This window comes from Micromys minutus (genome assembly GCF_963924665.1).
Source record: "Micromys minutus genome assembly, chromosome: 20".
NCBI lineage: Eukaryota > Metazoa > Chordata > Mammalia > Rodentia > Muridae > Micromys > Micromys minutus.
Window position 1 is genome coordinate 52,224,994 of NC_137955.1, and position 14,000 is coordinate 52,238,993.

The window sequence follows — 14,000 nt, forward strand, 5'->3', positions numbered from 1 at the left end:
TGGCTAAGACCTGGTTCCCTCCATGACTTATGTTTGTGGTGACTTTCAGCCTTTGCCTTTGAAAGGTTGCAGCTTTAACTGGGTGGAGTTTCTCCCTGAAGGTACCACCCACTTTGTTCCATTTATCATCAGGGATTCCCATCTTTTTGAGTACAAGGCTTGGCTCCTACATGGTGCTCTTTGTTAGCTTAAACTTTTTGTTTTTACCCCCTCACACCTTTCCACTGTAGCTCGACATAAGAGTGGTCACTAATAATAATAATAACCATACGACACATGACACAGTCACTACTAGGTTATCTTGAAATCTCCTCTGCCAAAGATGCTAGTTCAAAAAACCTTTAATGCAGTCTTGGGCAGATGTTTAGGGCAAGGAAAACCAGACACTTTCTTTGCCAAAATATCACAAGAATGGTCTGTAGCCTGGCTGCTAATATTGTGCCCTTCTAAAACCTTGAGCTGAGCCTCTATGACCCACATTGCTCTCAGCACAACTGTCTTCCATGCTCCTACTAAGACAGCCTGTTTAGAGCCTCTTAGAGCATTCAACTGATTTTCTAGTCCAAAGTCTTTTATATTTTCTCCAAACAACAGAATGGCCAGGCCAGTCCCTGGTACTAACTTCCATCTTGATTACTGTTCTATTTTTGTGAATAAACCATGATTAAGGCAACTTAAAAAGGAAGATTATTTGTTGGCAGTCTTGTTTACAGTTTTGGGGGTTCGTCCATGAACATCCTGTCAGAGAGCAAAATGACAGGCATATGTGGCATCCGGCAGTGGCTGAGAATGTTCACATCTGATCTACAAGTGCCAAGCAGAGAGGAACTGGAAAGACAGAGACAGGGACAGAGAGTAGATCTGGCATGAGCTTTTAAAACCTTAAAGCCCATCCCTAGTGACACACATCCTCCAACAAAGCCATACCTCCTAATCCTTCCCAAACAGCTCCACTAAATAGGGACCAAACATTCAAATATATGAACCTATAAGGGCCATTCTCCTTCAAACCACAACCTAACAAAGGAGATAAGAGACCCTTACCATGAAAACTTTAAATTCTGTAGATTGAGGAAGACACTAAAAAACAGAAAAACTCCCCATGTTAACAGGTTAGCAAAATTACTATTGTGAAAATATAACCATTCTACCGGAGGCATTTATGGATGTTACACAGCTTAATAAAAACAACACAACATTCTTCAGAGAAATAGAAGACGGGGGAAAAAAGAATTGTCAGGCAGTGGTATCGAATGCCTTTAATCCCAGCACTTTGGAGGCAGAGGCAGACAGATTTCTGAGTTTTAGGCTAGCCTGACCTACAGAGTGGGGTCCTGACAGCCACAGCTATCAATATAAAGCCTAAAACTGCTAGAAGAAAAGATAGGAAGTTGAAGAAGATCTCAGAAGATGGAAAGATTTCCCATGCTCAAGGATTGGAAGGACCAACATAGTAAAAATGGCCATCTTGTCAAAATTGCTCTACAGATTCAATGAAATCCCCATCAAAATTCCAACTCAATTCTTCATAGAGTTAGAAAGAGCAATTTGCAAATTTATTTGGAATAAGAAAAAACCCAGGATATTGAAAACTATTCTCTATTCCACTTCTGGGCATATACCCCAGAGACACTCCAATATACAACAAAGACGCATGCACCACAATGTTCATAACAGCTCTATTTATAATAGCCAGAAGCTGGAAAGAACCCAGATGTCCTTCAGTAGATGAATGGATACAAAAATTGTGGTACATTTACACAATGGAGTACTACTCAGCTATCAGAAACAATGACTATGAAATTCTTAAGAAAATGGATGCATCTAGAGAATATCATCCTGAGTGAGATAACCCAGTCACAAAAGAACAGACATAATATGCAGTCACTGATAATGGGATACTAACCCCAGAAAGCTCTGAACACCCTAGAAACAAGTCACAGACTGTGTGAAGTTCAAGAAAAACAAAAAAAGTAGGTCAGCTTTTCACCCTGTGTATGCATTAGCTCAGCTACACTGCTTTGTGGGATTATGTTGCTTTGTCTGTGAATGGTGCCTTTATTTCATGTTTGTGGACCAAGATCTTACTTTCAAGACAACTATGCTTTTCATATTGTTTCAGCTTTTAACAGTGTTTTTATATTTTAAAGGCCCTGTACTCTAATTAGCTTTTAATTTTCATCAAAATCCCCTAATTTCACACCTGTTTTTGTTCAAAGGGGTTTCTGATAAAAGAACAGCTAAGAACACAGACATAGAGAAATAAATTATGCATTTTAACTATTTGTCTGAACCTCCTAGATGTGGATTAAATAAATAAAGGAAAAAATGAAAAAAAAAAAGAAAAAGAAAACTATTCTCAATAATAAAAGAACTACTGGGGAAATCACCATCCCTGAGTTCAAGCTGTATTACAGAGCAATCATGATTTAAAAAAAAAAATGTATTGGTACAGAGACAGGCAGGTAGATCAGTGGAACAGAACTGAAGACTCAGAAATGAACCCACACACCTATGGTCACTTGATCTTTTTTTTTTTTTTTAAGATTTGTTTGTTTATTATATATAAGTACACTGTAGCTGTCTTCAGAACACCAGAAGAAGGCATCAGATCTCATTACAGATGGCTGTGAGCCACCATATGGTTGCCAGGATTTGAACTCAGGAAGAGCACTCAGTTTTCTTAACCACTGAGCCACCTCTCCAGCCCAGTCACTTGATCTTTGACAATGGAGCTAAGAACATTCAATGGAAAAAGAACAGCATTGTCAACAAATGGTGCCAGTTCAATTGGCAGTCAGCATGCAGAATATTGCAAATCGATCTGTTCTTATCTCCTTGTACAAAGCTCAAGTCCAAGAGGACCAAAGACCTCCACATAAAACCAGGTACACTGAAACTATTAGAAGAGAAAGTGGGGAAGAGCTTAGAACACATAGGCACAGAGGAAATTTTCCTGAACAGAACACCAATGGCTTGTGCTCTAAGATCAAGAATTGATAAATGGCACTTAATGAGATTGCAAGTTTTTTGTAAGGCTAAGGACACTGTCAAGAAAACAAAACAGCAGCCAACAGATTGGGAAAGGATCTTTACCAACCCCACATCTGATAGAGGTCTAATATCCAATACATACAAAGAACTCAAGAAGTTAGACTCCAGAGAAGTGGGGTACAGAGCTAAACAAACATTTTTCAACTGAGAAATACCAAATGGCTGAGAAGCACCTAAAGAAATTCTCAACATCCCTAGTTATCAGGGAAATGGAAATCAAAACAACCCTGAGATTCCACCTTCCACCAGTCAGAATGGCTAAGATCAAAAACTCAGGTGCCAGCAGATGCTGGTGAGGATATGGAGAAAGAGGAACACTCCTCCATTGTTGGTGTGAATTGCAGGCTGGTACAACCACTCTGGAAATTAGTCTGTCAGTTCCTCAGAAAATTGGACACAGTGCTACATGAAGACCCAGCTATTCCACTCCTGAGCATATACCTAAAATATGCTCCAACATATAATAAGGACACATACTCTACCATGTTCATAGCATCCTTATTTCTAATAGCCAGGAACTGGAAAGAACCCAGCTGTCCTTTAACAGAGGAATGGATACAGAAATTGTGGCACATTTACACAATGGAGTACTACTCAGTTATTAGAAATAATGACTTTATGAAATTCCTAGGCAAATGGATGGAACTAGAAGCTATCATCCTGAGTGAGGTAACCCAGTCACAAAAGAACACACATAGTATCCACTCACTGATAAGTGGTTACTAGCTCCAAAAAGCTCTGAATACCCAAGAAACAGACCTTATGAAGCTCAAAAAGAAGGAAGGCCAAACTGTAGATGCCTCAGTACTTCTTAGAAGGGAGAACAAAACACTCATAGTTGGAAATACAGGAACAAATAGAGGAGCAGTGATTGATGAAAAGATCATTTAGTGACTGCCTCACCTGGGGATCCACCCCATATGCAGTCACTAAACCCAAGCACTATTGCTGATGCCAAGAAGTGCTTACTGGCAAGAGCCTGATATGGATGCCTCCTCAGAGGCCCTATCAGTCATCCAAATACAGTTGAGGATGCTTGCAGCTAATGATCAGACTGAACACAGGGACCCCAATGAAAGAGCTAGAGAAAGGACTGAAAGAGCTGAAAGGATTTGCAGCCAATGGAAGAACAACATTATCAACCAACCAAACCCTCCAGAACTCCCAGGGACTAAAACAGTAAACATTGAGCACACATGGAGAGACCTATGGTTCTAGTTGCATATGTAGCAGAGAATATCATTGTCTGGCATCAATGGGAGAAGAGGGCTTTGACCAGTGAAGATGTGTTTTCCCAGTGTAGGGGAATGCCAAGGCACTGAGGTGGAGAGGGTGGTTGGGAGAGGGAACCCCTTCATGGAAGCAAATGGGGAGGGGGCATAACATTTTAAATGTAAATACAGAGAATATCCAATAAAAAATAGCTAGCTTAAAATTATATAAAATTCATAGCACATAAGTCAATATAATAAATAATAGTAAGAAAGTAGTAACATTTTACTAAATAGAATAAAGAAGGGTTACCAAATAAAAATTAATTCCAATTTAAAAAAGAAAAAAGAAAAGAAAAGATAGGCCCTATCCTACAAGATAAATGTGTAGACAAGGGCTTTCTGAATAGGACTTCGTTTGCCCAGGAATTATGGCCAACAATTGACAGGTGGGACCTCATAAAACTAAAATGCTTCTGCAGAGCTGAGGAAACAGTCAAGAGAAAAGGAAGGCAACAGTGAGAGTGAATCTGCCAGCTATACATCCAACAGGATAAATATGCACACCATATACAGAATTGTAAAAACAAAGGAGCCATTCAGAGTATGGGCTGTGGATATGATCTGATCAGAGTTCTCAAAAGAAGAACTAAAAATGACTTTTAAAAAACTCAAAGATCATCATTCAAGGAAATTCAGAAAATTTAAATGAGAACAACTTTGAAATTTTATCTCACCCTGGTCAGACAACTAAGGTCAGTGTACTGGCTGGTTTTGTGTCAACTTGACACAAGCTGGAGTTATCTCAGAGAAAGGAGCCTCCCTTGAGGAAATGTCTCCATGAGATCCAGCTAAAAGGCATTTTCTCAATTAGTGATCAAGGGTGGGAGGGCCCATTGTAGGTGGTGCTATCCCTGGGCTGGTAGTCTGGGTTCTAAGCTGCACAAGACAGAAGAAGCAAGCCAGAAAGTAACATCCCTCCATGGCCTCTGCATCAGCTTCTGCCTCAAAGTGCCTGACCTGTGTGAGTTCCAGTCCTGACTTCCTTTGGTGATGAACAGCAATGTGGAAGTGTAAGCTGAATAACCCCTTCTCTCCCCAACTTGCTTCTTGGTTATGATGTTTTGTGCAGGAATAGAAACCCTGACTAAGACAACAATAAATGCTGGTGAGGATGGGGGCAGAACCATCTGCATTTCCTGTGGGTTACAAATGGTGTAGTAACTGTGGAAATCAGAATAGAGAATTATCAAAAAATCTAAAAACAAATCTACCATACATGTGACCCACTTTTATCACTGCTTGTCATATGCCCGAAGGATCAGTGTCCTTCTTCACAGATACTTGCATGACCATGTTCATTACTGGTCCATTAGCCATAGCTAGGGAATGGAGACTAGAACCTACATGTCTTTGAGCAGAAGAATAGATAATGAAAATGAAATATGCATATACAATGAAATACTATTCAGCTGTAAAGAAAAATGAAATCGTGAAATTTGGAGGTGAAGGAAGGGAACTAGAAAATATATCAAGTGGAGTAATTTGCTGAGGTTTTGTCTGTTTCTGTGTATTGAATGCTAAGTTCTGTACCTGAAGGTCTAGACCTACCAGTGAATTCTCCCATTTACAGGCTTTGGTGGTACAAACATTGTTCTTTGATTTAAAACTATTGGTTAAATAAAATTAGTTACAGCCAATTACTAGAGGGATTAGAGGTAGGTGGCTTTTGAGTTACCTGGTTGGGGGTGGAGAAGAGTGAGGAGGAGGAAGGCCAAGGGGGAGAAGGAGGAGGAAACCACCAGGAAGGGAGATGGACCATGAGCACATGGCACAGGTAGCAAGGCCATAAGTTAGAAAAGTATTAGGGGTTACTTCCCAGTAATTGTCAAAGCCAAATAAAATAACCAGTGTTTGAGTCTCACTTATTTGTAGTTAAGCTAACTGGGGATAAGCTTAGACTGGTTGTACTATAGTAACTCATATCCAGAAAGACAAATGCCACATCTGGGATTCCTAGCTCAAAATCTTCAGATGTTACTGTATAATATGAAGTAACTGCAGAAACCAGGAAAGTAAAAAGATACCATGGGAATGGGGGGGGGATGTAGGGAGTTGAAGAAGCTCTGAGAGAATATGTGCTTTGATAAGGTGATTGGGAAGGGGGGGGCATGCCTCATACCCAGAGCAAAGCCATTATCCAAATTTGCCAGGCTCAAGAGTAACAGCAGCAAAGCTTTTCTTGGCATGTCAAGTATAAGTGTTTATAAAGATTACCAGTGTGTACAAAGATTAGCAACTACAGCTTCGTCCTAAATATTTAAAGCCCAAGACTGTTGAAGAGACCTTGTACTGAGACTAGCCAACCCTTTCCCCTGTGTTGTACCTAATAAACATGCTAAGGTTCCCATTTGCATTGACAGTGTTTAGAAAACCCCATCTGAATTCACCTGTGTGTGGTATGTGTGTGTGTGGGGGTGGGTGGGTGGGTGTGTGCACGCGTGCACCAAGAGCCATAGACTCAAGATATTTGATCACACTGTGAACCCCAAGATTGTGTTGCTGTAAAAGCTTGTTTCTATTTGTGGTGTGGCTCATCCCTTAGCACACACCTTTAGTTCCTCCGCCTGGAATACAGACATACTCTTACTACATATTGTTAATCCCAAAAAGACAAATGTGAAGTTAGTTTGTAGAAGTTAGCACCCAAATTTGAAAGTGATGTCTGAGTGGCAAACAGTGGCAAATCAGAGAAAAATTCAACAAAACAGGATATGCCCAACTCTCACAAGAGCAGAGAGGAAAGGGAACCTACTTAAGAGAACAGGGAAGAAAGTGATGAAGGAGGCAGTGTTGGGGTCTAGGAAACACCTCACAAACCACACAGACACTGATCTCAGTCAGTCAGGGATAGTTTACTGAACAAACACCCTAGGTCTGATTGATCAGGGCCATCGTCCTGATTTGGGAACTGAGCCGTGACCCCAAGTTAAGATCCTACAGGGTTTTTAAACCTGAAATCCACAAACATCTGTGCCAAGGTATTCCACCAATCAAGATCTAGGGATAGAGGATTTCCTTAGGAACATGTCTTTGTTGAACACTTACCCTGCTCCCATTGGTTGGGGTACTCAACTGTGGCAAGGGACTTGTCTAATATTTTAATATTTATGTCTTAACTTATATGTCAGCATGGGACTTGTCTAACATTCATATCTTAGCTTTGCAACTAGGATGTTAGTTACCCATGTGTGTGGAGGTCTTAGGAACTTAAACTTTACTTGACCAGTATTCAAAATGAAAGTCTTATTCCAAAGAGTATCTCTCTTATGTTGGGGTCCATCTCAAGGGCAGTTTATACCATAAAAGCTTATACACAGTTGCAGGAAGTGCTGTTGGATAACTAGTTAGGGCCCAGTCTTATTGTAGGTAACTATATAAAACAGTTCGGCTGACTTCTATCATGATTGGTTTCCAAAGGCATAGAACATAACAGAATATGTAACCAACCTTGGGAAAGAAAGTTTCCTAGTAACAGCAGAAACCTATGAGAAAGTTTCCTTATCATGGCAGGCTAGCCAGGTAAATGTTACCTAGGCCTTGACATTACATCTAAGTCTTAATATTTTACCTAGGTCCTAAAAGGCAGTTTTACTGGGACAGTATTAGAGAATCAGGTTGCAGAGTGAACAAGCTAGATACGAGTGAAGACAGAATGAGCCACAGAATAAAAATGGGCCAGATTAGAACAGATTGCCAAAGTTAGTTTGAAGCCAAGCACAGCAAGGAGTCAGAGTCTAAGAGAGAAGCCAGATTAAGTCAGTCAGCTTGGAGAGGAGTTTGAATCAGAACAGCCGAGTTGAACCAGCTAGCCAGAGTTCCGAAAGAACTAGAAAGGGTGAGTTTTCTGAGCAGTAAATCTCAGAAGCTGAAGACATCTCAAGCCTCAATAAAATTGTACAGAGGCTAGAAGGTTCCAGGACTAGACTTAGGTTAGAGAGGCAGTAAGCTTCAGAGTTGACAATTACTACATGAGAATAAAACTTACATTTACAGACGTCAGGATCCCCTCCCGAGACCGGCCTCCTGGCAAGAAGTAAAACATTAATTCCACCTTGCCCCTGCTACCTCGAGAGACTTTGTGGGCTTCTCCCTCTTTCTTTTCTGCCATCACCATGCCATCCAGACTGACAAAGACCCAGAAACTCTGGGGCCACATGAGCCATGGCCACTGTCACATCGGTAAACACTGCAAGTACCCAGGAGGAGGCATGCATCACCATAGGACCAACTTTGACAAATATCACCCAGGTTACTTCGGGAAAGTATGCAGCATTACCACTTGAAGAGTAACCAGAACTTCTGCCCAGCTGTCAGCCTGGATAAATTATGGATGTTGGTCAGCAAGTAGACGCGGAGCAGTCAATGCAGCAAAAAACAAGACTGGAGCTGCTCCCATCATTGATGTGGTTCAATCAAGCTACACAAAGTTCTTGGGAAGGGAAAGCTCCCTAAGCAACCTGTCACCATGAAGGCTAAATTCTCCAGCAGAAGAGCTGAAGAGAAGATAAAGGGTGTTAGAGGTGCTTGTGTTCTGGTGGCATAAAGCCACTTCAGAGGTTAACTAAATGCTAACATTTTCCATGAGGAAAAAAAAAAAAGACTATGGGGAGGAGGGGGAACTAGTACCAGACATTTAAAAACTCCCTTTTGAGTTAATCAAGGGAGGCCAAAATAATATAGTCTATTGTTATTCTTGATAACCTCTCAGAAGTTGAAGGTAAGTTCCTATTGATGAAGACATCATACACTTTGGACACAGGACTTGGGGGGTTTGAGTTGGATCTGATCTGAAAGCCTCCTCCCGGAGGACCAGCCTTCGTAGCCCAGGATGATGCTAAGCAAGCTGCCAAGGGGAGAAGTAGTGCTACCCAGCTCTGAAACATAACAGTGACCACATGTCAAGATAATCATAAAGGTGTAACAGTAGCACTCATGTTGGCAGTAATCAACAACTGTGTAATTTGATTTTTTTCAAGAGTGTTTAATTTGTTAAGACCTAGGTAGAATATTAAGGCCTAGATGGACTATTAAGGCCTAGGTCAAATGTTAATAAGAGGGATCATGCCTGGTACTGGAAATCTTGCCAACTCCCCAAGGTTAGTGAGGTCGTGGATTTAAGGAGAACCTAACATAGCCGCTTTACTAAACCAGCATAATTTATAACTGCAGGGCTTGATATGTGTCCTTATGTCCATAGTAAGTCTAATCCTTAACCTTCATCAAAGAAGCTTTTATTTGCAATAGGTAGGTACCATTACAGAAACCCACAACTCTACAAAATGCTGAAAACAAGGGCCCAGCCCAATGCATTCTACAACACAACCCCTGAGGGAACATAACAGATAAGGGGACAAGAAGATTGTAAGAGCCAGAGGGTCAGAAAAAACTTTTTTTTTTCTAGAATGGCAGGGAAGCTACGCCTGATATACCCAAGCAATATGGTTGCCTAAATAAGACCCGAACAAAACTACCATCAATATGCATGGTTCCTTCTTGCTCTGGCCCCAGGGTGGAGCCAACAGCCACAAGCTCTGTTCAAAGTCAAGTTGGAATGTTAGGGTGGTTGGATAAAACACAGGAGGACAGGCCACAGAGGCATAACCTAGGATATGAGCAAGGCCATGGATATGCTGAAGGGTAGAAATCTCTGGGGGCTTCTGGTGAATCTAGCCTTCTGTCCTTACCCCTGCTTGTGTGCCTTGGGGGCCCCTACAGTAAAGTTTTTGTAGGAACACCTAGGATGGATTTGTCCTCGTTCCTACAACTCATGCACACCAGGAGATAGTCATCAGTTGGGGTCCCTCTGTCTACTGAGATACCACCTGTCCCCACAGGGTAACACAGCAGCTCCCTGGGGAGAAGGCAGGTCTTAGCAAAGCTAGGCAAATCCCATTCAAGAGAGACCCTGCAGATAACACAGGGAGCAGGAAGGCCAACATAAAGGGCACAGAGGTGGGAAGAACAGCCCTCCACTGCCAAAGGAACTGACTAAGCTGGATTCATTGATGTCTCAGTCACCACTAGCTTTGAGCAATTATCACTTGTGGGTTCACAGAAATTGTACCTTGGATAGAGCTCCCAGTGCTGATGCAGCCTAATTGACTTCGGCTGGCCTTATGGCAGCCAGCACGTTACTCATCTGCTGCCTTTTAGTGTATCTAAAAGTGACTAAGCCCAAGGCATTTATAGCAGAGCCAAGTCCAGGGACTGGATCATAAATGCACCCAGGTTCCTAGAACTTCCATATGGAAGGTATATGTTTGGAGTTCCTGGCAGCCAGCCTGCCAGGGCAGAGGACATTCAGTAATAGAATCAAAATAGGCTTGGGAAATCCCATGAGATAAGTCACAGCTCAGCATGAGACTAGAAATCTTCCACCTTGCCTGGGCATACCCAGGCTCTTGGGTGCTCTAGTAACAGCGTATCATCATTCAAACCACCAGGTGCCAGCATCTTATTTCTAGTCATGTTCCAGCTCTCCTTGTTCTGGTGGGCCCAAATCACAAAGTTACTGAGTTCTTTCTTCAACTAGCATGGAGCCTGTCAGATCTGCTCAGGGTGAAACAAAAATAGCAACATTATGGGGGTTCTCCTAGATCTGAGCTAAAGCAAGCTCTTGCTCCCCCCACCTCTTCTTCTTCTTCTTCTTCTTCTTCTTCTTCTTCTTCTTCTTCTTCTTCTTCTTCTTCTTTTCTTCTTCTTCTTCTTCTTCTTCTTCTTCTTCTTCTTCTTCTTCTTCTTCTTCTTCTTCTTCTTCTTCTTCTTCTTCTTCTTCTTCTTCTCTCTCTCTCTCTCTCTCTCTCTCTCTCTCTCTCTCTCTCTCTCTCTCTCTTTCTCAGTGGAGACAATTGAGTCCTTGTACTCCCTGGATGCCTGTTTGGAGACCCAGTCTAAAGATCAAATCAAATAATTTTTAAAACATGGATGGCATACTAGATGGTTTTGTGTGTCAACTTGATACAGGTTACAGCCATCAGAGAGGAAGGAGCCTCAGTTGAGGAAACACCTCCATAAGACTCAGCTCTAAGGCTTTTTCTCAATTAGTGATCAGTGGGGGAGGGCTCAGCTCGTGATGGGTGGTATCATCCCTGGCTGGTGATCTTGAGTTCTGTGAGAAAGCAGGCTGAGCCAGGCGTGGGGAGCAAGCCAGTAAGCAGCACTCCTCCATGGCCTCTGCATCAGCTCTAGCACCTGGATTCCAGCATTGCTTGAGTTCCTGTCCTGACTTTCCCCAGTGATGGACTATGATCTGGAAGTATGTGCTGAGTAAACGCTTTCCTCCCCAACTTGCTTTTAGTCATGGTGTTTTTGTTGCAGCAATAGAAACCCTAAAACAGATGACTCCTGAGGAAGGACACTTTGTTCTCTGACCTAACCAACAAGCACACAGAGTCAAAGAACAGGAATGGAAAGGATTTGAGAGTCAGTGGCAATAGAGCCAGTCATGAGCTCCCCTGGAGGGTAAGAATTTCTTTCTATCTTTCTTTGGACACCCACACACTGGGATCAAAACTTGGCACCTAGGTGTTCATCTGTGTTCTAGTTTGAATGAAAATTGTCCCCATAGGCACATATAGAGAAGCACTTTTAGGAGGTGTGGCCTTGGAGTATGGTGGTCTTGTTGGTGACCTCACGTTGGGTTGGCTTTGAGTTTTCCTGCTCAGGCCTAGTATCAATCTTCCTTCTTGTTGCCTGAAAATACAGATGTAGAACTCTCAGTCCCTCTCCAGCACTGTGTCTGCCTGCATTCTGCCACACCTTCTACCATGATGATATGGACTAAACTTCTGAACTGTAATCTAGCCCCAAATAACTGTGTTCCTTTAAAGAGTTTCCTTGGACATGGTGTCTCTTCACAGCAATAAAAACAAAGCAAAAACAAACAAACAAACAAAAAAAACCCCTAACTAAGACAATCTGTGAAGGATGCCATAGAACTAAAGGAAGTTCCCAAACCTTGGACATTTCAAAATCCCCTCATCCCCAAGAGTTTATTGTCTTGGTTAGGTTTACTATTGCTGTGATGATACACCATGACCAAAGCAACTTTCATCAATGTTCATCCTCAAAGGGAGTCAGGACAGGAACCTGGAAACAGTAGCTGGTGCAGAGGCCATAAGGAGTGCTGCTTTCTTGCTTGCTTCCTATAGCTTACTCAGTGTGCTTTCTTATAGAACCAAGAACACGAGTTCAGGAGTGTCCCCACCCACAATGAACTTGGCTCTCCTACATTAATGTCTTAGTTAGGGTTTCTATTTCTGCACAAACATCATGACCAAGAAGCAAGCTAGTAAGTAACACCCCTCCATGGCCTCTGCATCAGCTCCTGCTTCCTGATCTGCTTGAGTTTCAGTCCTGACTTCCTTTGGTGATGAACAGCAATGTGGGAAGTGTAAGCTGAATAAACCTTTCCTCTCCAACTTGCTTCTTGATCATGATGTTTGTGCAAGAATAGAAACCCTGACTAATACAATTAGTCACTAAGAAAATGCCCTATAAGCTGTGTACAGCCCAATCTTATTGATTAATTTTCTTAATTGAAAGTTCCCTCCTCTCAGATGCTTTATCTTGTGTCAAGTTGACATAAAACTAGCCAACACAATTGGGGTGAGCAAAACAATGATAACAAAGACCTGTTGGTGCCCCAGGAGTTGATCATGACATGTGACTAAAGTTACAGATGGAGTCAAGGGGGCTGCTCTGTTTCCTGTACATATGGATCATCCTGTTTATCTGAGTGGGTCTGAGTTCATCATAGGGGTCAGTAAAAGGGAAAGCTAAGTAGATCTGGGTTATGGAAACACTAAGCCAGACACTGTTGTCTTTGAGCTAGAGGAAAGGGCCAAGCCCAGGAATGAAGGCACTACCAACCAGACCTGTGTGTAGTGCTCAGTGGATATGCAGGCAGACAGTCACAGAGACTTTCATTTACTTTGTATTCTGGGCTAGCCCTGACAAAGATAGCTTTGCACACACATAAACCTTTCTTGCATTGACCACCATGGACAGTGCCATGCTCCTTTTTACACACACACACACACATACACACACACACACACACACACACACACCTCACACACACCTTACCCCCAAAGGCACCAGGGTCTGCCTGGGAAGTTACTGAAATCACAAAGCCACTGGTTGGTTTAGATGGCTCTAAGGGACTCATCAGAAGTGAATTTCCTTGCCCAAGTTTCCAGGCTTCAGAGATGACCCTGGCTTCACAGTGTTGATGGGAGGGGCAGAAAACAGGAGGGAGAAGGGGAGGGGCTCTCTGCTGTGATTCTGGAGCCATGGCTATGCTGCAAGGCTGCAGAGGTCTGCCAGTGAAGAGCACCAGTGAGTGAACAGATGTGAGTGAGTAATTGGTTTTCACTCTCATGAGAGTAGTAACTGACCGTCCAGAAGCCATTTTCTACCTTCTTCACAAGCAAAAAGTTAGATGCTTGAAAAATAAAAACGACAATATGTCTGGTGAGTCAGGGTACAAGTCAGCATCTCCTCAGCTGTGGCCACCTCACCTCCGCAGCACTGATTGTAGGCATGGGATGCTCACTCCTCTAATGGTCTGTTATCTGCACCTGTGGGTCTCTTCATAGACGTGGTAACACCAGGATGATATGGGAGGAGGAAAAGTTTCCCACCTGTCAAGTTTCTTCCCACATCAGCATG